Here is a 26,206-nt window from a genome sequence, read left to right on the forward strand (position 1 = left end):
CAATTCTCCCCGGATGACGTGTTTTTTAAACGTCGTCCCTCAGTGGGGTCGGATCACCCACCTTGGTGCTTTTAATAATAGATGCGACATTCATTTGATTTCTTTCCTGCGATTCCAATGTTAAACACGCCAAATGCTGTCATTCTGATCTTAAATAGCCAGTTCACACCCAAAAACGTAATCAATATTAATTTGAATTCCGATAGAGAGACATTCACTCCAACAGCAACAGTGGGATGACAGGGGCCTAGATTTTTCTCTTTGGTTCAAAGTGGGTGAGACGACGAATGAGAGGCGCTCCAAAGTGCAACTGGTATGTGGGCGGAGAAGTTCAATCGTGGAAATAGAGAGAAAGTTTATTTGCACTGGCAATATTCAGGAATGAGACGAAAGGGTGACAGGGTGAAGTGGTTTCAAAAAGTAAGCAGGGGACGACGGGACCAAGTTCATCCGTAGAATACCCGTAACCCGGCACGTAAATCGTGGCCTGTCCAGGTAAACTACCAATCTATGAACAATCTGGTACACTTTAGCATCGCTAATCCACTGAACCTTCACATACTTGGAGTGGGGTAGGGACCTCGAGCGGCGGAGAAAACCGATGCAGACACCGGGAGAACGTCCAAATACTATATGTTTGGGATGAATATCGAAATTGTTATGTATTGTATATTATAGCATTTGCATTATTATTTTTATGAGCCTGGGTTAAAGTGTATATTTAACTTGTTGCAGGGACATTATTATGGAACTAAGGTTAAGGCGTCCAAACCGTGTATGTACTAAAGTTGTAATTGGAGAGTCATAAGTGTGGACGATAATAGGTTCCAAACAGTTGATGACGAAGTACATCGACAGTTACAAGTTGCCTCGGCGGTAACGTGCTGCGCCGTCGTCGTATAGTCGTTAGTACTCTGCGTTGTGGCCGCAGCAACCTCGGTTCCAATCCGAATATCGGCAGCGATACGTTGATGTGTTTTTCCCAAATGAACGGATGAGGAATTCTCTGTGAAAGGCCTCTTTAAAGCTGGCTCACAACTGAGTGCATCTTTCTGATCCTGTTTGATGCTCTCGAATTGAAACTGTTTTGAATACGAGAATCTCCTCAGCTCCAGTTTTACATTTTGACTAGTCTCGTCAATCATAATCCTCTGGTTCTTTTCTTTTTGGATGTGCAACACTCTCTCTCAATTTGCTGCATCATCTTCGGCCATTCACCCAAAATGTTCAAGTGCCTCAAGCAATACCCTCTGAACCTTCTGTATACGCGGAGAATAATCCGGGTCTTGATAGTCCCTCCCTATAAATGAATTTCCTGACACCTGGTCATGATGCAATGAGGAGGAGCGGGCAGAATCTTGGGAAATAATGACAGTTGGCAATGGAGAAAACGGAAACGAAGCGACACACGAATATCATGCACCAGTTTTGTGAATGTTGGGAAACACTTCGAGAAACAGATTCCGTGGAGAACGAAGGGCCCTGCCCGCCTGATCAGCGACAGTCAAGACACATTTCCTTTGATTAGAATGACTCGAGAAATTAACTGATATTTAGAAACAATGAAAACTGTCCTTACTGCACATCAGAAAATACAGTTTAATGATAGTTTCATTGTGAAGATCGGGATGCGGAATATACAACAATGGCTCGAATGTAAAAAGGCTGGAGGCGCGTTATTGACAGGGCTACGGATAATGGTGTACTCTTCGTTCTGTGACACAGTCACCCTTACTTGAAACACAGACTTCCCGGGCAACATCCTGATGAAGCTCCTCTGCACCCTCGCCAAAGCATCCACATCCTTTTGGTAATGTGGCGACCAGAACTGTATGCAGTATTCCAAATGTGGCTGAACCAAAGTCTTATACAACTGTAACATGACCTGCCAACTCTTGTACTCATTTCCCCTTCCGATGAAGGACAGCATGCCGTATGCCTTCTGAACCACTCTATCGACCTGTGCAGCCACCTTCAGGGTACAATGGACCTGAACACCCAGATCTCTCTGTACGTTAATTTTCCCGGGCCTTTTTCATTTACCATATCGTTCGCTCTTGAATGACAGGGAGTAGGATAGCTTGATCTTGGTTTCGGACAAACCTCGGCACAACATCGAGGGCCGAAGGGCCTGTTCTGTGCTGTACTGTTCTATGTTCTCTCACAACAGATGCTGTCGGACCTGCTGAGATTGTCCAGCCTTTTTTGTTTTTGTTCCAGATTGGTGCATCAGCAAGAATTTTTTATTTCAATGTGGATAAGATGAGACTGTTTCCATCATAATTTAGCTTTTTTATTCGAGCCAAGCAAGCATTTGTGGTCTCTGTGGCGCAATCGGTTCGCGCGTTCGGCTGTTAACCGAAAAGTTGGTGGTTCGATCCCACCCAGAGGCGGTTATCCCACCCAGAGACGGTTATCCGACTCCTGGATGAAGTGTTTCTTATACTTTGTCCCTCTGTGGCATCGAATTATCCAACTTGGTGCTTTTTAAATTTCATGCCACATTGATTTGATTTCTTTCCTCCGGTTCCAATATTAAACTCACCAAATGCTGTCATTCTGGTTTTAAACAGTCAGTTCATATCCAAAGAGTTAATCAATATTAATTTGAATACCACAGAGAGACATTCACACAAGAGCAACAGTGGGATGAAAGGACCTGAGATTTTTCTCTTTGGGTTATAGAGTGTGAGACAGCGAATGAGAGACGCTGCAAAGTGCAACTGGTATGCGGACAGAGAAGTTCAATCGTAGAAATTGAGAGAGAGTTTGTTTGCACTGAAAATGTTCAGGAATGAGAGGAAAGGGATGCAGGTTGAAATGTTTTTTTTTAAAATCAGCCGGGGTCGACGTGACCAAGCTCCTCCGTAGAATACCCGTCACCTTGCACTTTCATCATGGCCAATCCAGCGAAACTGCTACTCTATGGACAATCTGGCACACTTTAGCATCGTCAAGCCAGCGAACCCTCATATTTTTGGGCTGTGGGAGGGACTTGGAGCATGCGGAGAATACCGATGCAGACACCGGGAGAACCTCCAAATACCATCTGTTGGGATGAATATCGAAATTGTTATGTATTATATATTATAGGTGCTGCATTGTTATTTTTATGATCCTGGGTTAAAGTGTATGTATCCTTGTTGCAGGAACATTGTTATGGAACCAAGGTTAAGGGATCCAAACTATGTATCTACTAAAGTTGTAATTAGAGAGTCACAAAGTGTGGGACATGATAGATTCCAAACAATTGATGACCAAGTACGTCGACAGTTGCAGGTTGCCTTCGACGGTAACTTGCGGCGCCGTGATCATATAGTGGTTCGTACTCTGCGTTGTGGCCCCAGCAGCCTCGGTTCAAATCTGAGTAACGGCAGCGATAAGTTAGTGTGTTTTTCCCAAATGAACGGATGAGGAAATCTCTGTGTCAGGGACTCTTTAAAACGGGTTCACAGCTGAGTGCATGCTTCTGCTCCTGTTTGATGCTCCAGAATTCAAACGGTTGTGAAGAGAAGAATCTCTTCAGCTCCCGGTTTTATATTTTATCTATTATCACCAAGCATACTACTCCGGTTCTTGTCTTTTTGAAAGTGAAAACAGTGTCACTCAATGTGCTGCATCAGCTCCTTCGGCCAAATACCCACTGAGCCTTCTGTATACGCGGAGAGTAACCTTGGTCTCGATAGTCTCTCCATATGAATGAATTTCCTGACATCTTGTCATGATGCCATGAGGAGGAGTGGGCAGAACGTTGGGAAATAGGGCCACTGGCAGTGGCAAAACGCTAAAGAAGCGACACACGAAAATCAAGCACCAGCTTTGTGAATGGTGGGAAACACATCGAGAAACAGACTCCGGGGAGAACGAAGGGCGCTGCCCGACTGATCAGGGATAGTCACGACCCATTTCCTTCAATTAGAATGATTCGAGAAATTAACAGATATTTAGAAACTGAGCAAACTGTACTTACTGCACATCAAAAAATACAGTTTAATTGTAGTTTGATTGCGAAGATCTGGAAGCAGAAAGTACAACAATGGCTCGAATGTAGAAGGCTGGAGGCGCGTTATTGACAGGGCTACGGATAATGGATAATGTAGACTTTGCTCTGCGACACATAGTGACCCTGGCGTGAAACACAGACTCCGTTCTGTCTCCATAGATGCTGTCAGACCTGCTGAGATTGCCCAGCCTTTTGTGTTTTTGTTCCAGATTGGTGCATGTGAAAAAAATTGCGATTATGACGTGGGCAAGATGTGATTGTTTCCATCATAATTTGGCTTGTTATTTCGAGCCGAGGGTGCAGTTGGCGTCGCTGGGGCGCAATCGGTTAACGCGTTCGGCTGTTAACCGAAAAGGAGGTATTTCGATCCCACCCGGAGACGATGTGTTATGCCACCTCCGGATTAACAGTTTTTTATACTTTGTCGTTCTGCGGGATCGAATCACCACCTTGGTGCGTTTTATATTTCATGCCACATTGATTTGATTTCATTTCTCCGGTTCCAAAATTAAACACGCCCAATGCTGTAATTCTGATTTTAAACAGTCGGTTCGCATCCGAAGAGTTAATCAATATTAATTTGCACGACCAGAGAGAGACATTCACCCTAATAGCAACAGTGGAACGAAAGGGGCCTGGATTTTTTTCTTTGGATCAAAGAAGGTGAGACGGCGAATTAGAGGCTTTCCAAAGTGCAACTGGTATGTGGGCGGAGAAAGTAAATCGTTGAAATAGAGAGAGAGGGTGTTTTCACTGGCAATATTCAGGAATGAGAGGAAAGGAATACAGGGAGAAATGGTTTCAAAAAATCAGGAGGAGACAAATTGACCAAGTTCCTCCGTAGAATACCCGTAATCCGTCACGTTGATCATGGCCAATCCGGCGAAACTGCTCATCCAAGGACAATCAGGCACACTTTAGCATGGCCCATCCACCGAACTTTCACATCTTTGGACTGTGGGAGGGACTCCGAGCAGGCGGAGAAAACCAATGCAGATATCGGGAGAACGTCCAAATGCCATACGTTTGGGACGAATATCGAAATTGTTATGTAGTATATAATACAGCTGTTGCATTGTTATTTTTATGAGCCTGGGTTAAAGTGTATATGTCCTTGTTGCAGGAACATTATTATGGAACCAAAGTTAAGACATCCAAACTTGTGTATCTGCTAAAGTTATAATTAGGGAGTCATAAACTGTGGGTCATGATAGACTCCAAACAGTTGATGACCAAATACATCGACAGATAGAGCATTCACCCTAATCGCAACAGTGGAACGAAAGGGGCCAATGTGCTCCGCCGTTGACGTGTGGAGCCGTGATCGTCTCGTGGTTAGTACCCTGCTTCCTGGCCGCACCAATCTCGTTTTGAATCCGAGTCACAGCTGCGATAAATTGATGAATTTTTCTCAAAAGAACTGATGAGGAATTCTCTGTGTAAAGGACTCTTTAAAACGGGTTCACAGCTGAATGCATGCTTCTCCTCCTGTTGATGTTCCAGAATTAAAACGGTTGTGAATACGAGAATCTCTTCAGCTCGCGGTTTTTATTTTAACTCTTATCATCAAGCCTATTCCTCAGGTTCTTGACTGTTTGGAAGTGAAAACAGTCTCTCTCAATTTGCTGCATCAGCTTTTTTGGCCATTCACCCAAACTTTTCAAGTGTCTCAACCAAATACCCACTGAACCTTCTGCATACGTGGAGAGTAATCTTGGTCTCGATAGCGCCTCCATATAAATGAATTTCCTGACATCTGGTCATGATGTAATGAAGAGGAGCAGGCAAAATTTTCGGAAATAATGCCAGTTGGCAATGGAGAAAACAGAAAGGATGCGACATACGAACATCAAGCACCAGTTTTATGAATGTTGGGAAATAAGTCGAGAAACAGAATCCGGGGAGAACGAAGGGCGCTGCCCGACTGATCAGAGACAGTCACGACACATTTCCTTTGATTCGAGTGATTCGAGAAATTAACTGATATTTAGAAACTAAGAAAACTGTCCTTACTGCACATCAGAAAATACAGTTTAATTATAGTTTCATTGCGAAGATCGGGATGCGGAATATACAACAATGGTTCGAATGTAAAAAGGCTGGAGGCGCGTTATTGACATGGCTATACAATGGTGTACTCTTCGTCCTGTGACACAGTCACCCTGGCTTGAAATACTGATTCCGTTCTCTCTCCACAGATGCTGTCAGACCTGCTGAGATTGCCCAGCCTTTTGTGTTTTTGTTCCAGATTGCTGCAGCGGCAAGGATTCCCTGGCACGATGTGGACAAGGTGAATTGTTACCATTATAATTTAGCTTGTGTATTAGTGCCAAACCAACATTCGTCGCCTCTGTGGCGCGAACGGTTAGCGCGTTCGACTGTTAACTGAAAATTTGTGGTCCGATCCCACCCACAGCCGGAGTATTATACCACACACGGATAACTTTTTTTTGTACTTCGTCCCTCTGTGGGATCGAATCCCCCCACCTTGGTGCTTTTTACATTTCATGCTCATTGATTTGATTTCTTTCCTCCGGTTCCAATATTAAACACGCCAAATGCTGTCATTCTGATTTTTAACAGTGAGTTCACATCCAAGGAGTCAATCAATATTAATTTGAATTACCAGCGAGAGACATTCGCCCCAATAGCAACAGTGGGACCTAAGGGGCCTAGATGTTTCTCTTTGTATCAAAGTGAGTCAGACGGCGAATGAGAGGCGCTCCAAAGTGCAACTGGTATGTGGGCGGAGAAGTTCAATCGTGGAAATAGAGAGAGAGTTTGTTTGCAGTGACAATATTCAGGAATGAGAGGACAGGGATACAGGATAAAATAAATGTTTTTTTACAAAACAGAAGGGCTCGATGTAACCAAGCTTCTCCGTAGAATGCCCGTCGCCCGGCACGTTGTTCATGGCTAATCCAGCGAAACTGCTAATCTATAGACAATCTGGCACACTTTAGCATGGCCAATCCATCGAAACTTCACATCTTTGAACTGTGGGAGGGACCTCGAGCAGGCGGAGAAAACTGATGCAGACACCGTCCAAATACCATATGTTTGGGATGGATATCGAAAATGTGATGGATTATATATTAAAGCGATTGCTTTGTTATTTTTGCGAGCCTGTGTTAAAGTGTATATAACCTTTTTACAGGAATATTATTATGGAACCAAAGATAAGGCATCCAAACTATGTATCTACTAAAGTTGTAATTAGAAAGTCATAAAGTGTGGGCCATGACAGATTCCAAACAGTTGATGACCAAGTACAGCGGCAGTTACAGGTTGCTGCGGCGGTAACTTGAGGCGCCGTGATCGTACCGTAGTTATCATTCTGCGTTGTGGCCGCAGCAACCTCGGTTCGAATCCGAATCACGGCAGCGATATGTTGATGTGTTTCTCCCAAATGATCGGATGAGGAATTCTCTGTATGAAGGGCTCTTTATAACGGGGTCACAGCTGAGTGCATGCTTCTGGTCTTGTTTGATGTTCCAGAATTCAAACGTTTGTGAATACGAGAATGCCTTCGGCTCCCTGTTTTTTATTTTAACTATTATCATCAAGCATACTCCTCAGGTTCTTGTCTGTTTGGAAGTGAAAACATAGAACATAGAACATTACAGAGGAGTACAGGCCCTTCGGCCCTCGATGTTCCACATACCCGTGAAACCACTCTAAAACCCATCTACACTATTCCCTTATCGTCCATATGTCGATCCAATGACCATTTGAATGCTCTTAGTGTTGGCGAGTCCCCTACTGTTGCAGGCAGGGCATTCCACGCCCTTACTACTCTCTGAATAAAGAACCTACCTGTGACATCTGTCTTATATCTATCTCCCCTCAATTTAAAGCTATGTACCCTCGTGCTAGACATCTCCATCCGAGGAAAAAGGCTCTCACTTCGCACCCTATCCAATCCTCTGATCACCTTGTATGCCTCAATTACGTCACCTCTTAACCGTCTTTTCTCTAACGACAACAGCCTCAAGGCCCTCAGCCTTTCCTCGTAAGATCTTCCCTCCATACCAGGCATCATTCTGGTAAATCTCCTTTGCATCCTTTCCAATGCTTCCACATCCTTCCTATAATGTGACGACCAGAATTGCACGCAATACTCCAAATGCGGCCGCACCAGAGTTTTGTACAGCTGCGAGATGACTTCATGGCTCCAAAATTCAATCCCTCAACCAACAAAAGCTAACACACCATACGCCTTTTCAACAACCCTCTCAACCTGGGTGGCAAATTTCAGTGATCTTTGTACATGGACACCGAGATCTCTCTGCTCATCCACACTGCCAAGAATCTTACCATTAGCCCTGTTATTCCTTCCAAAATGAATCACCTCACACTTTTCTGCATTAAACTCCATTTGCCACCTCTCAACCCAGCTCTGCAGCTTATCTATGTCCATCTGTAACTTGTAACATCCTTCCGCACTGTCCACAACTCCACCGACTTTAGTGTCATCTGCAAGTTTACTCACCCATCCTTCTACACCCTCCTCCAGGCCATTTATAAACATGACAAACAGCAATGGCACAACACATATCCTTGTGGTACACCACTAGTAACTGGACTCCAGTCTGAACATTTCCCATCAACCACCACCCTTTGTCTTCTTCCAGCTAGCCAATTTCTGATCCAAACTGCTAAATCATCCTGAATCACATGCCTCCGTAATGTCTGCAGTATCCTACCGTGGGGAACCTTATCAACCGCTTTACTGTAATCCATAAACACCACATCAACTGCTTTAACCTCATCCACCTGTTTGGTCACCTTCTCAAATAACTCAATAAGGTTTGTGAGGCACGACCTACCCTTCACAAAACCGTGTTGACTATCTCTAATCAAATTATTCCCTTCCAGATAATTATACATCCTGTCTCTTGTAAACCTTTCCAAGATTTTGCCCACAACAGCAGTAAGGCTCACTGGTCTATAGATACCGGGGTTGTCTCTACTCCCCTTCTTGAACAAGGGGACAATATTTGCTATCCTCCAGTCTTTTGGCACTATTCCTGTAGACAATGATGACTTAAAGATCAAAGCCAAAGGCTCAGCAATCTCCTCCATTGCTTCCCAGAGAATCTTAGGATCAATCCCATCCGGCCCATGGGACTTATCTATTTTTACACTTTCCAGAATTGCTAACACCTGCTCCTTATGAACCTCAAGCCCTTCTACTCTATTAGCCTGAATCTCAGTATTCTCCTCGACAACATTGTCTTTTTCCTGTGTGAATACTGATGAAAAATATTCATTTGGCACCTCTCCTATCTCCTCAGACTCCAAGTTCAACTTCCCACTACTGTCCTTCACTAGCCATACTCTTACCCCAGTCATTCCTTTATTCCTGACATATTTATAGAAAGCTTTAGGGTTATCCTTGATCCTACCTGCCAAAGACTTCTCATGTCCCCTTCTGGCTCTTCTTTGCTCTCTTTAGGGCCTTCCTAGATAACTTGTAACTCTCGAGCGCCCTAAGCTGAACTGTCATGTCTCATCTTTACATAAGCCTCCTTTTTCCTCATGACAAGTGTTTCGACTGCTTTTGTAAACCACGGTTCCCTTGCTCGAGCACTTCCTCCCTGCCTGACAGGTACATACTTCTCAAGGACACACAGTAGCTGTTCCTTGAAGAAGCTCCACATTTCCATTGTGCCCATCACCTGCCGTTTTCCTCTCCATCCGATGCATCCTAAGTCATGCCTCATCGCACCATAATTGCCTTTCCCCCAGATACAACTCTTGCCCTGCGGTATATATCTATCCCTTTCCATCATTAAAGTGAACGTAATCGAATTGTGGTCACTATCACCAAAGTGCTCACCTAACTCTAAATCTGTTTCATTACCCAGTACCAATTCCAATATGGCCTGGCCTCTCGTTGGCCTATCTACATACCGTATCAGGAAACCCTCCTGCACACATTGGACAAAAACGGACCCATCTAATGTACTCCAACTATACCGTTTCCAGTCAATATTTGGAAAGTTAAAGTCCCCCATAACAACTACCTTGTTGCTTTCGCTCCTATCCAGAATCATCTTTACAATCCTTTCCTCTACATCTCTGGAACTTTTCGGAGGCCTATAGAAAACCCCGAACAGGGTGACCTCTAGTTTCCAGATTCTAACCTCAGCCCATATTGCCTCAGTAGACGAGTCCTTTCGGCCACCGTAATACTGAAACTTGACTAACAATGCCACCCCTCCCCCTCTTTTACTACCTTCCCTGAGCTTACTGAAATATCTAAACCCCGACACCGACAACAACCATTCCTGTCCCTGCTCTATCCATGTCTCTGAAATCGCCACAACATCGAAGTCCCAGGTACCAACCCATGACACAAGTTCACCCACCATATTCCGGATGCTCCTGGCATTGAAGAAGACACACTTTAAACCACTTTCCTGCCTGCCGGTACACTCCTGCAAATTTGAAACCTTATTCATGACCTCACTACATTCAACCTCCTGTGTACTGGAGCTACAATTCAGGATCCCAAGCCCCTGCTGAACTAGTTTAAACCCTCCCAAAGAGCATTAGCAAATTTACCCCGCAGGGTATTGGTACCCCTCTGGTCCAGTTGTAGACCATCCAGTTTGAAGAGGTCCCACCGACCCCAGAATGAGCCCCAATTATCCAGAATTCTGAAACCCTCCCTCCTGCACCATCCCTGTAGCCACGTGTTCAACTCCTCTCTCTCCCTATTCCTCGTCTCGCTATCACATGGCAGGGGTAACAACCCAGAGATAATAACTCTGTTTGTCCTAGATCTAACTTTCCACCCTAGCTCCCTGAATTCCTGCCTTACATCCCTATCCCTTTTCCTACCTATGTCGTTGGTACCTATGTGGACCACGACTTGGGGCTGCTCCCCCTCCCCCTTAAGGATCCCGAAAACACGATCTGAGACATCACGCACCCTGGCACCTGGGAGGCAACATACCAACCGCGAGTCTCTCTCGTTCCCACAGAATCTCCTATCTGTCCCCCTAACTATGGAGTCTCCAATGACTAATGCTCTACTCCTCTCCCCCCTTCCATTCTGAGCAACAGGGACAGACTCTGTGCCAGAGACCTGTGCCACATGGCTTACCCCTGGTAAGCCACTCCCCCAACAGTATCCAAAGCGGTATACTTTTTACTAAGGGGAATGACCACAGGGAATCCCTGTACTGACTGCTTCCTCTCAGCCCCTCTCACCGTCATCCATCTATCTTTATTCTTCGGAGTAACTACATCCCTGAAGCTTCTATCTATGTCCACCTCTCCCTCCCGAATGATCCGAAGTTCATTCAGCTCCAGCTCCAGTTCACTAACGCGGTTTCTGAGTAGCTGGAGATGTCTGAACTTCCCACAGGTGAAATCAGCAGGGACACTGACGGCGTACCTCACCTCAAACAATCTGCAGGAGGGACAATGCACTACGTTCCCTGCCATTCCTTCACGATAAAAAAGAAAGATAGAGCTTACCTGTTATTCACTGCCCTTTTCAGCAAGTTATCTCTCAGCCACATCTGCGCCCCGCACGATAACACCTGAGGGAAAATAAAAGAAAAACTTCTTACCAGTCACCAGCCAATCTCTTACCTGCAGGCTGTGACGTCACAGTTCAACTTCTTTCTATTTCTACCTGCCCTCGAGCCTTCCTCTTGATCTTGACAGCGGTTGGGGTTTTTTTTGTTAGTAGAGGGGGGTAGGGAGGGAACCACTAAATAAGTGTTTCTAAACCCGAGCTGTAGAGGAGAACAGCTCCTCTACAAACCACCTTCAAGTTAGGGTGAGCACACGGACGTATGCAAATTTCCCACGCAACAACCAATCAGCAGCTCCGCTCTACTGCCCTCTGCTGGATGCTTGTCTTCACTAGAACAGCTCGGATCTCTTGCTCAGGTACACCTTCAAGTTAGGGTGAGCACACGGACGTATGCAAATTGCCCCCGCAACAACCAATCAGCAGCTCCGCTCACCAGCCCTCTGCCCGACAGTCTCTCTCAATTTGCTGCATCAGCTTCTTTGGCCAATCACCCAAAATGTTCACGTGTCACAACCAAATAACCACTGAATTTACTGTTTACGCGGAGAATAATCTTGGTCTCGATAGTCCCTCCATATAAATAAATTTGCTGACGTCTGGAAATGATGCAATGAGCAGGAGCACGCAGAGTTTTGGGAAATAATGCCAGTTGGCAAAGGAGGAAATGGAAACGAAGCGACACACGAACATTAAGCATCAGTTTTGTGAAACAGAATTCGGGGAGAACGAAGGGCGCTGCCCGACTGATGAGCGACAGTCAAGACCCATTTCCTTTGATTAGAATGATTCGAGAAATTAACTGATATTTAGAAACTAAGAAAACTGTTCTCACTGCACATCAGAAAATACAGTTTAAATGTAGTTTCATTGCGAATATCTGAAAGCAGAAAATACAACAATGGCTCGAATATAGAAGGCTGGAGGCACGTTATTGACAGGGCTACGGATAATGTTGTAGTCTTTGTTCTGTGACACAAAGTCACCCTGGCTTGAAACACAGACTCGTTCCATCTCCACAAATGCTGTCAGACCTGGTGAGATTGCTCAGCCTTTTTAAATTTTTTCCAGATTGGTGCATCGGCAATAATTTGCTATTGTGACGTGGGCAAGATGAGATTGTTTCCATCACAATTTGGCATATTTATTCGAGCAAAGGAAGCAGTTGTCGTCTCTGTAAAGGTTGGTGGATCGACCCCCCCCCCCCCGGAGACGAAGTGTCATTCCACCCCCGAATGAAGCCGTTTTTTACGTCGTCCCTCTGTGGGATCGAATCACCACCTTGGAGCATTTTGTATTTCATGCCACGTTGATTTAATTTCCTTTCTGCGGTTTCAATATTAAACACGCCAAATGCTTTCATTCTGATTTTAAACAGTCAGTTCACATCCAACGAGTTAATCAATATTAACTTGAATTACCATAGAGAGACATTCACCCCAATAGCAACAGAGTAACGAAAGGGGCCAAGTATGTTCTCTTTGGCTCAAAGAGGGTGAGACGGCGAATGGGAGAATGCACAACTGTATGTGGGCGGAGAAGTTCAATCGTGGAAATTGAGCGAGAGTTTGTTTGCACTGACAATATTCAGGAATGTGAGGAAAGTGGTACAGGGTGAAATGGTTTTAAGAAATCTGCAGGGGTCGACGTGACCAAGCTCCTCGTTAGAATGCCCGTCACCCGTCACGTTGATCATGGCCAATCCTGCGAAACTGCTAATCTATGGGCAATCTGGTATACTTTAGCATGGCCAATCTGCCGAACCTTCACATCTTTGGACTGCGGGTGGGACGTCTAGCAGGCGGAGAAAACCGATGCAGACACTGGGAGAACGTCCAAATACCATCTGTTTGGGATGAATATCGAAATTGTGACGGATAATATATTATAGGGATTGCATTGTTATTTTTATGAGCCTGTGTTAACGTGTATTTCTCCATTTTGCAGGAACATTAATATGGAACCAAGGTTCAGGCATCCAAACTGTGTATCTACTAAAGTTGTATTTAGAGAGTCATAAAGTGTGGGCCATGATAGATTCCAAACAGTTGATGACCAAGCATATCGAGAGTTACAGGTTGCCTTGGCGGTAACGTGAGGCGCCGTGTTCGACTAGTGGTTAGTCCTCTGCATTGTGGCTGCAGCAACCTCGGTACGAATCCGAGTCACGGCAGTGATCAGTTAACGTGTTTTTCTTAAATGAACGAATGAGTGATTCTCTGTGTGAAGCACTCTTTAAAACGGGTTCACAGCTGAGTGCATGCTTCTGCTTCTGTTTGATGCTCCAGAATTCAAACAGTTGTGAATGCGAGAATCTCCTCAGCTCACGATTTTATATTTTAACTATCATCATCAAGCATACTCCTCCGGTTCTTGCCATTTTGGAAGTGAAATCTGTCAAAGTCAATATTTTCCCGCTTCTGTAGAAGAAAATTTCAACACACTCGTTATGACAGAATAACAAGCTTTATTGTCGAAAACAACTGCATGAAGTAATGGCTGAAACTTGAAGTCAGAGAGCAGTCAACAAAACTGCTCAGTCTTCACAAGTTCCGCGCTTTCGTTGAGAATTAGCTCCATATTTATACATTAACTTTATCAAGATTATGTGACAACAGTATGGTCAGGAGTTTGATCGGAAAAACAAACGGAAGCAAAGACCAGACCATGTTTGGTCATATCACTCATACCATTATTTAGTCCTCGGAGGGAACACTGAAAGTTCAGAATAGACTTGTTTCTTCCTGAACTTACCTTTGTTTTAAATTCCTACGGCCCTGGGTTATGACGAGTTAGTTTACACAGGAGTTGCCGAGGTCCGGTGTTTTGGAATGGCTCGACGTTCGCTAATATTTTCAGACTTCAAGGTATGCAGAATTGGCCTATGGCCATACTAGTCTGAAAATGGTTAGGGCAGCATTGTTTCCCTGGGCCTGGCAAGCTGGAATGAGCAGTTTCAGCCTTTCTTGTATTGTATCAAACCTTTTGACCAGTCTTCCCATTGACCAGTTTTCCCATCATGCCATTACTTAATTCGTACCATATCACATTCCCTCCTTTCGTCATATCATGACCACTAGTTAAATAGATATATCCATGACTCGTTTGAAAATGCATTTCCACAAGCAACCAGGCAATCCTATCCCTAGTAGAATTAATAGTAATAAAATGAAGGCCTTAAAGGTCCAATCAAATACTCCGTGACCCAGCCATCCTAGCCAACCCAGCGGGTTTTTGTCATGAAATACACTGTCAATCTCTTGAATTTGAGAAGCCTGTCTCTTTATACGGTCGGCCAGGTTAGTGATATTTTCCGAGCCATCTGGAATATAAGTACAGCACTCCTGACCTATGATAGCGCACGTTCCTCCCTGCGAGGCTAACAAATAATCCAAAGCCAGTCGATTTTGTAATGCCACAGTCCCGACAGCTACTAGCTCAGCTGAGACCTCAGCCAATGCCTGTACAGTTTCCCTGGCTTCTGCTGCCATTACGTACGCCAGTTGTTCCAATGCTGTGGCCATGTGGATCAGTTCGTCGGATGCCTTGCCCATTCTGTACAAGGGAAAGGCCATCATAAAGAACTGTTCCATTTTAGAAATAGTCCTTTTTGCTCACGAGGGGGAGTGCTTAAAGGTGGGTAGGTGACGCATTTGAAGTACAACATATCCCAAAAAGCAGGATCCTGTCCAATCAATGGGAAGCCATGGATGTCCTTTCGTGCCGCATATGAAATAGGTTCCATTATAGGCCGTAAAATCATCAGCTGATGTCATCCAGGGGATTGGGGATGTCTGTCCCCATGAAATGTTAGAAGTTATATTTCATACCTTGGACCAATCACAGTTAAACATGCCCTTGTTGGATATGCCTGGTACCGGTCCTTGCCAGTCAACTGTAAGGTTGCACCTACTTTGCCCCATTAACTTTCCTTTCCCTGATTTATTAAAACACATGGAACCTTGAACATTATACGAGTGGACAGTGAGGGAGAGTGGAGTCAAGGCATGATTATAGGTAGGTTGATATGAAGCTGAAAATTTAGTCATGTCATAGCCAGCAGATCTCCATATTTCCATATCCCCCCTATTTCCCCTGCTCCCTGTTTGATTTTGTCATAAAATCCATTCAACCGTCTCTGCGATATGAAAGGGGAGGGATTGGAAAGGTATTCCTTCCCTCGAATGGACGGGGATGTGGGTACAAACCCAACACTTGCTTACATTCAATTTTTCGGCATAAAGATATGACATACATAAATAGGTATTGGAAGGCAGGTCTCGTTTCGGTCGTTTTTTTCACTACCGAGTGGCCATTAAGGCTAAATAGTCCAAAAATTATAATGAAGATCTTCATCCTGTGTTCTCGTCTGGTTTGGAGACTATCTTCTTGCAATCGGATGGATGTATCCAACTTGAACGTCCTTCAAGTTTGACGGAAGTCGGTGTAGTCAGCAGTACGCGGAAGGGTCCACTCCAGCACTATCCTAGTTTCTTTCTGTCCCAGTTTTTAACCAACATGTTGTCTCCGTGTTTATTCACTGGATATCGAGGGACGGCTGTCTCTGCCATTACTGGGAGATGTGCCTGTTTTACCTGTGAGTGGAGAAACTTCAGAGAATGTGTTAATTGCTTCAAATTCTTCTGCATTTGTTCCCCGATCATGTGGAGGTCTACTCCCTCTGGGAATTTTTCATGGGCATCCCAGGGAGTTCTCATTGGCCAACCATAGACTATCTCTGTAGCTGACAGTCCGGTCCGCGAATGGGGAGTCACACGCATGTGAAATAGTGCCAACTTTTAGCCAATTTAACCCAGTTTTTTCAGTTAATTTAGATAATTTTTCTCTTAATGTCCCGTTGGCTCTTTCCACAATTCCCTCAGCCTGCGGGTGATATGCGCAGTGCAGTTGCTGTTTAATTACGAGTGCTTCACACAATTCAGTATTGATCCGAGCTACAGCATATGGTCCATTGTCTGAGTTCACCATTTTGGGTACCCCAAAACGAGGAATGACTTCCGTTAACAACCACTTCACCAGTGTATGTGCCGTACAATTAGTGGTGGGGAAGGCTTCAATCCATTTACTAAATACATTGATTATTACTAAACAATATTTATGGCACTGTGCTTTTGGCAATTCGATAAAATCAAGCTGTATACAGGCAAAAGGGCCATCTGGCAAGGGAGTGGTTCCTGGAGGGCATTTAATGCCTTTACCCTTATTATGTTTCACGCAAATAACGCATCGATCCAGCCGCGTTTGCGTTGCTGTATTCAAATCTGGGTGCCACCAGGTTTTCAGGAGTAGCTGTGCCATTCCCTCCTTGCCAAGATGGGTACAAGAATGCAAATAATCAATAAGTACCGGCAATAAAGAATTCGGAATACAAACTTGACCAACGGGAGTAAGCCTGAGGTCTCGTGTCAAGGTTTGTGAACACCCCATTGACTTCCATAGTGTGCGCGCGGAGTCAGAGGCGTCCCTCTGTAAATTTTGAACTTAGTTATGTCTGGCATGCCCTTCGTTCCTAATGCAGGTACCTGCTTTAGAGCCTGATTAGCCCCACTGGGAACAATCAGCCGCAGCTAAAGCAGCCGAATCAGCACGGGCATTTCCTAATTGAACGGGAGTGTCCCGCTTTGTGTGCGCAACACATTTAATAATTGCCAATTGATGGGGAAGCTGATTAGCATCGAGGATATTTTTAATCCAAAGAGCATTTTGAATGGGAGCTCCCGCAGAGGTGAGGCTGTTGCCAGAGGCGACCGAAAGCGTGCGTCACGCCAAAGGCATACCTAGAATCAGTGTAAACATTAGTACTTTTACATGTGGCCAAAATACATGCTTGAATACGGGCAAATAGCTTGTGCGGAGACAGGGGTCTCGAAGGCTGCTGCTTCCTGCACGTCAGTGTCGGTTACCACGGCATATCCCGACTGTGGGATGCCAGTGAGAGAAATGGAGGAACTGCCATTAACATAAAAAATTAGATCTGGATTATCAATAGGCCGGTCCGTTAAATCCGGGCGACGCGCGGTAAGGAAGTGATTCCGAAGCAAACAATCGTGTGGCGGGTCCACAAGGTTATCGGGGGGCTGTTCGAGGAACACAGCAGGATTTAAGGTCGAACAGTAATGAAAAGAGAGGTAAAGGTTTTGCAATAGTGAAACCTCATAGCGGCTCAAGCGGGCTTGAGTCAGATGCTGGGTTTGCTGAGACGTTAGGAGAGCCACAATAGAGTGTGAGGTATGCACTTGTACTGGCTGGTAAAGGGTCAGATTAGAGGCTGCGTGAGCTAACAAATGGACAGCCATAAGAATTTGGGTGCAGGGAGGTAGACTGCAAGCTACAGGGTCCAATTTCGTAGAATAGTAGGCGACCGGGCGACGCCGGTCACCGTGTTCTTGTGTTAGAACACTCGTGGCATATTCATCAAGAACATTAACGTACAACTGAAAGGGTCTGTCATACATAGGTCGTCCTGGCGCTGAGGCGGCTGCCAGGGCGTTTTTCAGAGTAACAAAAGATTGTTTTGCTGAATCAGGAAGTTCAAACTTAAGAGAAGCATTTTGAGAGGAGTACAGAGTTAACTCTTTAGTATGGACAGTAACATTCGCAATCCATTGTCTGCAAAAGTTCACCAATCCAAAAATGGCTCGCACCTGCTTGGGCGATGTAGGAAATAGGGTCTGCAGTGAAGGAGTAATGCGTTCCTGAGTAGGGGAGCGATCCGTAGCACTTATTAGGACACCCAAACATTTGACCTGCCGTTGGCCTTTATGAACTTTAGTGGGTGGGATCACATACCCCCATGAATGGAGACGGATGAGCAGGTAAACGGTGTCATGCTGGTTAGTGGTGAAGTCAGGGCTGGCAAGGAGTAAGTCATCAACATATTGGATGATGGTGGAGCCACCAGGAGTTGATAATGTCGCTAACTGGGAGTGCAATGCTTGTGAGAAAAGGGTTGGAGAATGAATGAAGCCCTGTTGGAGCCTAGTCCAAGTGTATTGGTTGCCTTTAAATGTAAAGGCAAACAAATACTGTGATTCAGGGGCGAGGGGTATTGCAAAAAGGCATGTTGTAAATCAACAAGGGTGAAAACAGCCGCCTGTGGTGGGACATTACTAAGGATTGTCACCGGGTTTGGAACAATAGGATGTAAGGGTTCTACTATCTGATTAATACGTCAGAGGTCTTGGACCAAACGCCATTCGGATGTCTTGCTATCTTAGGAACTGGAAGAATCGGGGTGTTACAGGGCGATTGGCATGGTACCACAATTCCCTGTTGAAGCAACGATTGAATCATGACCAAGACTCCTTCTTCAACCTCGGGGCGCAAAGGGTACTGTGAAATCGAGGGAAAGGGCATGTCGGGTATAACTTTAATAACAACGGGAGGGACATTAGTGAGACCAACTTCGTGTTTCGATGCCGCCCATAAATCTGCGGGTAGTTCAGAAGTCGTTGATTGGACTGAACGATGGTGGTGCAGTGTGCCAATGAGGACAAATGGGCGTTGAAAATATTGTAAAGTGCCTGCGGGTAGTATTTGACTTCCATTAAAGAAAGGATCTGCTTGTCCTCGTAATGCAACTGCCAGAAATCCCAAGGACTTGGCACTGTAGCCTTCGTTCACAGAAAGGATCACGTGGGGTGACACAAGTCCCGACTGATGCCAGAGGCCATGGGGTAAATTGACAAGAAAGGCAGACCCTTCTTTTCCCTGAGCGAGGCCAACAAATGATACAGATTTTAGAGAACCGAGGGTGTCTTGGTACATGCTCTCCAAATCAGGTGAGCATCCTGTATGATCGTAGCAAAGAGTGACATGTGGATCGGGAATATCTAAGGGAGTTGAAAAGTGTGAGGGATAAAAATCAACCGACCACCACTGTGGAGTAGTGAAAAGGGGAAAATTTCGAAGCTGGGCCTGCGGGATAGCTGATATAGTAATACCGTTATCAAGGCAAACAATTTCCACCTGCAAGGGACACAGCAAGTCACGTCTGACCAGGTTTACTCCAAGGACGCGGGTAACTGTGAAAGGGATGCAACATTCCTGGCCCTCAAATTGAATAGAGAGTGGCTTCGTAAGCGGATAAACAGCACCTTCCCCCATGAAACCAGCAAGTTCCACATGCTTATCAGAAAGGGGAAAGCACTGTTTCTGAATTAATGTCCAGTCCAGCGTAGAATGAGTCACGCCGGTGTCAATCAGGAAGGGGATAGGCATGCCCTCTATGCAAATCGTAGCGGTGGGCTCGTCAGAGTGGTCTGTTCAGAGGAGCGGAAAGTTCGATCTGGCTAGTCAGTAGGGGTTAGAGGTAGTAAAGGGTGTCTGCCGACAGGGTTGAAATCTACTTTGTCGTCGGGGTACTGGACAATCCCTAGCATAGTGGCCTGTACGTTGACAGTTGGAGCAAGTGACATTATATTTGGCAGCAGGACGATGCGGAGGAGCGCTGTCGAAATCCTGCATGTATGGAGTGAAGGGCTGAGGAGCCTGTCAGTGGTAACCAAATTCAGGAGGGTCCGTGCAATCTGGGCGATAGTAACGTTAATCTGTCTGAGAGTTCTGACCTTAAGGAGCTCTTCTTTGAGAGGGACATTGGATGAATTCGAATTTAACTTTGGGCAAAGTGTCTTTGTAACAGGTCTCACCCCACGTTTCATTTGAGGTTTGGAATTGTCAGACCAGTCCATGTTATTAGTTGTAATACTGGATGCTAAGCGGTCAGGCAAAACCTGCATTAATAGTGCATTAAAATGGGGAAACTGTGTGCCTGCATTGAAAGCAATATCCATAAGACCATAAGACATAGGAGTGGAAGTAAGGCCATTCGGCCCATCGAGTCCACTCCAGCATTCAATCATGGCTGATTTCAACTCCATTTACCCGCTCTCTCTCCATAGCCCTTAATTCCTCGAGAAATCAAGAATTTATCAACTTCTGTCTTAAAGACACTCAACGTCCCGGCCTCCACCGCCCTCTGTGGCAATAAATTCCACAGACCCACCACTCTCTGGCTGAAGACATTTCTCCTCATCTCTGTTCTAAAGTGACTACCTTTTATTCTAAGGCTGTGCCCCCGTGTCCTAGTCTATCCTGCTAATAGAAACAACTTCCCTACATCCACCCTATCTAAGCCATTCATTATCTTGTAAGTTTCTATTAGATCTCCCCTCAACCTCCTAAACTCTAATGAATATAATCCCAGGATCCTCAGACGTTCAGCGTATGTTAGGCCTACTATTCCTGGGATCATCCATGTGAATCTCCGCTGGACCCGCTCCAGTGCCAGTATGTCATTCATGAGGTGTGGGGCACAACATTGCTCACAGTATTCTAAATGGGGCCTAACTAATGCTTTATAAAGCTTCAGGAGTACATCCCTGCTTTTATATTCCAAGCCTCTTGAGATGAATGGCAACATTGCATTTGCTTTCTTAATTACGGACTCAACCTGCAAGTTTACCTTTAGAGAATCCTGGACTAGGACTCCCAAGTCCCTTTGCACTTCAGCATTATGAATTTTGTCACCGTTTAGAAAATAGTCCATGCCTCTATACTTTTTTCCAAAATGCAAGACCTCGCACTTGCCCACGTTGAATTTCATCAGCCATTTCTTGGACCACTCTCCTAAACTGCCTAAATCTTTCTGCAGCCTCCCCACCTCCTTCATACTACCTGCCCCTCCACCTATCTTTGTATCATCGGCAAACTTAGCCAGAATGTCCCCAGTCCCGTCATCTAGATCGTTAAGATATAAAGAGAACTGCTGTGGCCCCAACACTGAACCCTGTGGGACACAACTCGTCACCGGTTGCCATTCCGAAAAAGAACCTTTTATCCCAACTCTCTGCCTTCTGCCTGACAGCCAATCGTCAATCCATGTTAGTACCTTGCCTCGAACACCATGGGCCCTTATTTTACTCATCAGTCTCCCATGAGGTACCTTATCAAAGGCCTTTTGGAAGTCAAGATAGATAACATCCATTGGCTCTCCTTGGTACAACCTATTTGTTATCTTTTCAAAGAACTCTAACAGATTTGTCAGGCACGGCCTCCCCTTACTAAATCCAAGCTGACTTGTCCGAATCCGACCCTGCACTTCCAAGAATTTAGAAATCTCATCCTAATGTCCCCGGAGTAAAGAGTGTACACGCCACAAAAGTTGATCTGTTTTTCCCAAATGAACGGATGAGGAATTATGACTTATCGACAGTTACACTTCTGCCTCGGCGGATACGTGTGGCGCAGTGATCGTCCCGTGTTTCGTACTCATGGTTGTGGCTGCAGCAAACTCGGTTCGAATCCGAGTCATGGCAGCAATAAGTTTATGGGGTTTTCTCAAAAGAACTAATGAAGAATTCTCTGAGGAAAGGACTCTTTAAAATGGGTTCACAGCTGAGTGCTTGTTTGGTGCTCGAGAATTCAAACGTTGTGAATACGAGAATGTCTTCAGCTCCCTGTTTTTTATTTTAACTATTATCATCAAGCATACTCCTCAGGTTCTTGTCTGTTTGGAAGTGAAAACAGTCTCTCTCAATTTGCTGCATCAGCTTCTTTGGTCATTCACCCAAAATTTTCAAGTGTCTCAACCAAATACCCACTGAACCTTCTGTATACCCGGAGAATAATCTTGGTCTCGATAGTCCCACCATATAAATTCATTTCCTGACATCTGGTCATGATGCAATGAGGAGGAGCGGACAGAATTTAGGGAAATAATGCCAGTTGGCAATGGAGAAAACGGAAACGAAGCGACACACGAACATCAAGCACCAGTTTTGTGAATGTTGGGAAACATTTCGAGAAACAGAATCTGGGGAGAACGAAGGGCGCTGCCCGACTGATCAGCGACAGTCAAGACACATTTCCTTTGATTAGAATGATTCGAGAAACTAACTGATATTTAGAAACTAAGAAAACAGTCCTTACTGCACATCAGAAAATACAGTTTAATTATAGTTTCATCGCGAGTATCGGGAAGCGCAAAATACAACAATGGCTCGAATGTAGAAGTCTGGAGGCGCGTTATTGACAGGGCTACGGATAATGGTGTAGTCTTTGTTCTGTTACACAGTCACCCTGGCTTGAAACACAGACTCAGTTTTCTCTCCGCAGATGCTGTCAGACCGGCTGAGATTGCCCAGCCTTTTGTGTTTTTGTTGCAGATTGATGCAAGAACAAGAATTTGCTGTTCCGATGTGGACAAGATGAGACTGTTTCCATCGGAATTTGATATGTTAATCCGAGCAAAAGCAGAGGTTGTCATCTCTGTGGAGCAATCGGTTAGCGCGTTCGGCTGTTAACTAAGAGGTTGGCAGTTTGATTCCACCCAGTGATGAAGTGTTTTCCCACCCCATGGATGAAGTGTTTATGAGACTTTGTCCCTCTGTGGGAAAGAATCACCCACCGTGGTGCTTTTTATGTTTCATGCCACATTGATTTGATTTCTTTCCTCCGGTTCCAATATTAAACACGCCGAATGCTATCATTTTGATTTTAAACAGCCAGTTCCCATCCAAAGAGTTCAGCAATATTACTTTGAACGACCAGAGAGAGATATTCACCCAAATTGCAACAGTGGAATGAAAATGGCCTCGATTCTTCTCTTTGGATCAATGAGGGTGAGGCGGCGACTGAGAGGCGCTCCAAAGTGCAATTGGTATGTGGGCGGAGAAGTTCAATCGTGGAAATAGAGAGAGAGTTTGTTTGCACTGACAATATTCAGGAATGAGAGGAAAGGGATACAGTGTGAAATGGTTTCGAAAAATCAGCAGGAGTCGAAATGACGAAGTTCCTCCGTACAATACCCATAATCCGGCACGGAGATCATGACCAATCCAGCGAAACTGCTAATCAATGGACAATCTGGCACACGTTGCCGTGGCCAATCCACCCGAACCTTCATATCTTTGGACTGTGGGAGCGACGTCGAGCAGGCGGAGAAAACCGATGCAGGCACCGGGAGAACGTCCAAATACCATATGTTTGGGATGAATATCGAAATTGTTGTGTATTATAGATTATAGCGATTGCATTGTTATTTTTATGAGCCTGGTTTAAAGTGTATATATCCTTGTTGCAGGAACATCATTATGGAACCAAGGTTAAGGCATCCAAACTGTGTATCTACTAAAATTGTAATTAGAGAGTCATGAACTGTTGGCCATGATGCATGCCACACCGTTGATAATCAAGTACATCGACAGTTGCAGATGAGCCTTTGCTGGAACGTGTGGTGCCGTGATCGTGTATTGGTTAGTAGTCTGCGTTGTGGCCGAACCAATTTCGGTTCGAATCCGAGTCACGGCAGCGATAAGTTGATGTATTTTTCCCAAATGAACGGATGAGGAATTCTCTGTATGAAGGACTCGTTAAAACGGGTTCACAGCAGAGTGCATGCTTCTGCTCCTGCTTGATGCTCCAGAATTCAAACGGTTGTGAATACGAAAATCTCCTCAGCTCCCGGTTTTTTATTTTAACTATTATTATCAAGCAGGAAGTCTCTCTCAATTTGCTGCATCGCTTTCTTTGGCCATTCACGCAAAATGTTCAAGTGTCTTAACAAAATACCCACTGCACCTTCTGTATACGCGGAGAATAATCTTGGTCTCGATAGTCCATCCATATAAATGAATTTCCTGACATCTGGTCATGATGCAATGAGGAGGAGTGGGCAGAATTTTGCGAAATAATGACAGTTCGTAATGGGGAAAACGGAAACGAAGTGGTACACGAACATCAAGGAACCGTTTTGTGAATGTTGGGAAACACTTTGAGAAACAGATTCCGTAGCGCTGCACGACAGATCAGCGACAGTCAAGACACATTTTCTTTCATTAGAATGTTTCGAGAAATTAACTGATATTTAGAAACTAAGAACGCTGTCCTTACTGCACATCAGAAAATACAGTTTAATTATAGTTTTATTGCGAATATCGGGAAACGGAAAATACAACAATGGCTCGAATGTAAAAAGGCTGGAGGCGCGTTATTGACAGGGCTCCGGATAATGGGGTACTCTTCGTTCTGTGACACAGTCAACTTGGCTTCAAAAACAGACTCCGTTCTCTCTCCACAGATGCTGTCAGACCTGGTGAGATTGCTCAGCCTTTTGTGCTTTTGTTCCAGTTTGGTGCATCAGCAAGAATTTACTGTTACGAAGTGGACAAGGGGAGACTGTTTCCATCATAATTTGGGTTCTTTATTCGAGCCAAAGCAGCATTTGTCGTCTCTGTGGCGCAATCGGTTAGCGCGTTCGGCAGTTAACCAAAAGTTTGGTGGTTCGATTTCACCCAGTTACGAAGTGTTATCCCACCCCCGGATGAATTGTATTTTGGACTTTGTCCCTTTGTGGGATCGAATCACCCACTTGGTGCTTTTTATATTTCATGCCACACTGATTTGATTTCCTTCCTCCGGTTCCAATATTAAACACGCCAAATGCTGTCATTATGATTTTAAACAATCAGTTCACATCCAAAGAATTAATCAATATTAATTTGACCTACCAAAGAGAGACATTCACCCCAATAGCAACAGTGGGACGAAAGGCCCGAGATTTTTCTCTTTGGATCAAGAGGGTGAGACGGCGAATGGGAGACGCTCCAAAGTGCAACAGGTATGCGGGCGGAGAAGTTCAATCGTGGAAATAGAGAGAGTTTGTTTGCACTGACAATATTCAAGAATGTGAGGAAAGGGATACAGGACGAAATGTTTTTTTTTTAATTAGCAGGGGTCGACGTGACCAAGCTCCACCGTAGAATACCCGTAATCCAGCACGTTGATCATGGCCAATCCAGCGAAACTGCTAATCTATGTACAATCTGGCACACTTTAGCATGGCCAATCCACCGAACCTACACATCTTTGAACTGTGGGAGGGACTTCGAACAGGCGGAGAAAACCGATGCAGACACCATGAGAACGTCCAAATGCCATATGTTTGGGACGATTATTGAAATTGTTATGTATTATATATTACAGCGGTAGCATTGTTATTTTTATGAGCCTGGGTTAAAGTGCATATATCCTTGTTAAAGGAAAATTATTATGGAACCAAGGTTAAGGCATCAAAACTGTGTATCTACGAAAGTTGTAATTCGAGAGTCATAAAGTATGGGCCATGATAGGTTCCAAACAATTATGACTAAGTACATCAACAGTTGTAGCTTGCCTCGGCGGTAACGTGTGGCGCCATGATCGTATAGTGGTTAGTGCTCTGCGTTGTGGGCGCAGCAACCTCGGTTCGAATCCAAGTCAGGGCAATGGTCAGTTGACGTGTTTTTCCTAAATGAACGGATGAGGAATGCTCTGTGCGAAGCACTCTTTAAAACGGGTTCACAGCTGAGTGCATGCTTCTGCTACAGTTTGATGTCCCGGAGGACTGGAGAATAGCCAATGTTGTTCCTCTGTTTAAGAAGGGTAGCAAGGATAATCCCGGGAACTACAGGCCGGTGAGCCTTACTTCAGTGTAAGGGAAATTACTGGAGAGAATTCTTCGAGACAGGATCGACTCCCATTTGGAAGCAAATGGACGTATTAGTGAGAGGCAGCACGGTTTTGTGAAGGGGAGACAACTTAGTGTCTCACTAACTTGATAGAGTTTTTCGAGGAGGTCACTAAGATGATTG

The 26,206-nt window shown here is 44.8% G+C and overlaps 1 non-coding gene across 1 annotated transcript; it reads left to right on the forward strand.

The window, feature by feature from the left end:
- Positions 1-2,319: 2,319 nt before the first annotated feature.
- Positions 2,320-2,393, forward strand: trnan-guu (transfer RNA asparagine (anticodon GUU)). Its single transcript has one exon. It is a non-coding gene; the product is annotated as a tRNA-Asn (tRNA).
- Positions 2,394-26,206: the final 23,813 nt, after the last annotated feature.

This window comes from Scyliorhinus torazame, chromosome 14 (genome assembly GCF_047496885.1).
Source record: "Scyliorhinus torazame isolate Kashiwa2021f chromosome 14, sScyTor2.1, whole genome shotgun sequence".
NCBI classification, from domain to species: Eukaryota; Metazoa; Chordata; class Chondrichthyes; order Carcharhiniformes; family Scyliorhinidae; genus Scyliorhinus; species Scyliorhinus torazame.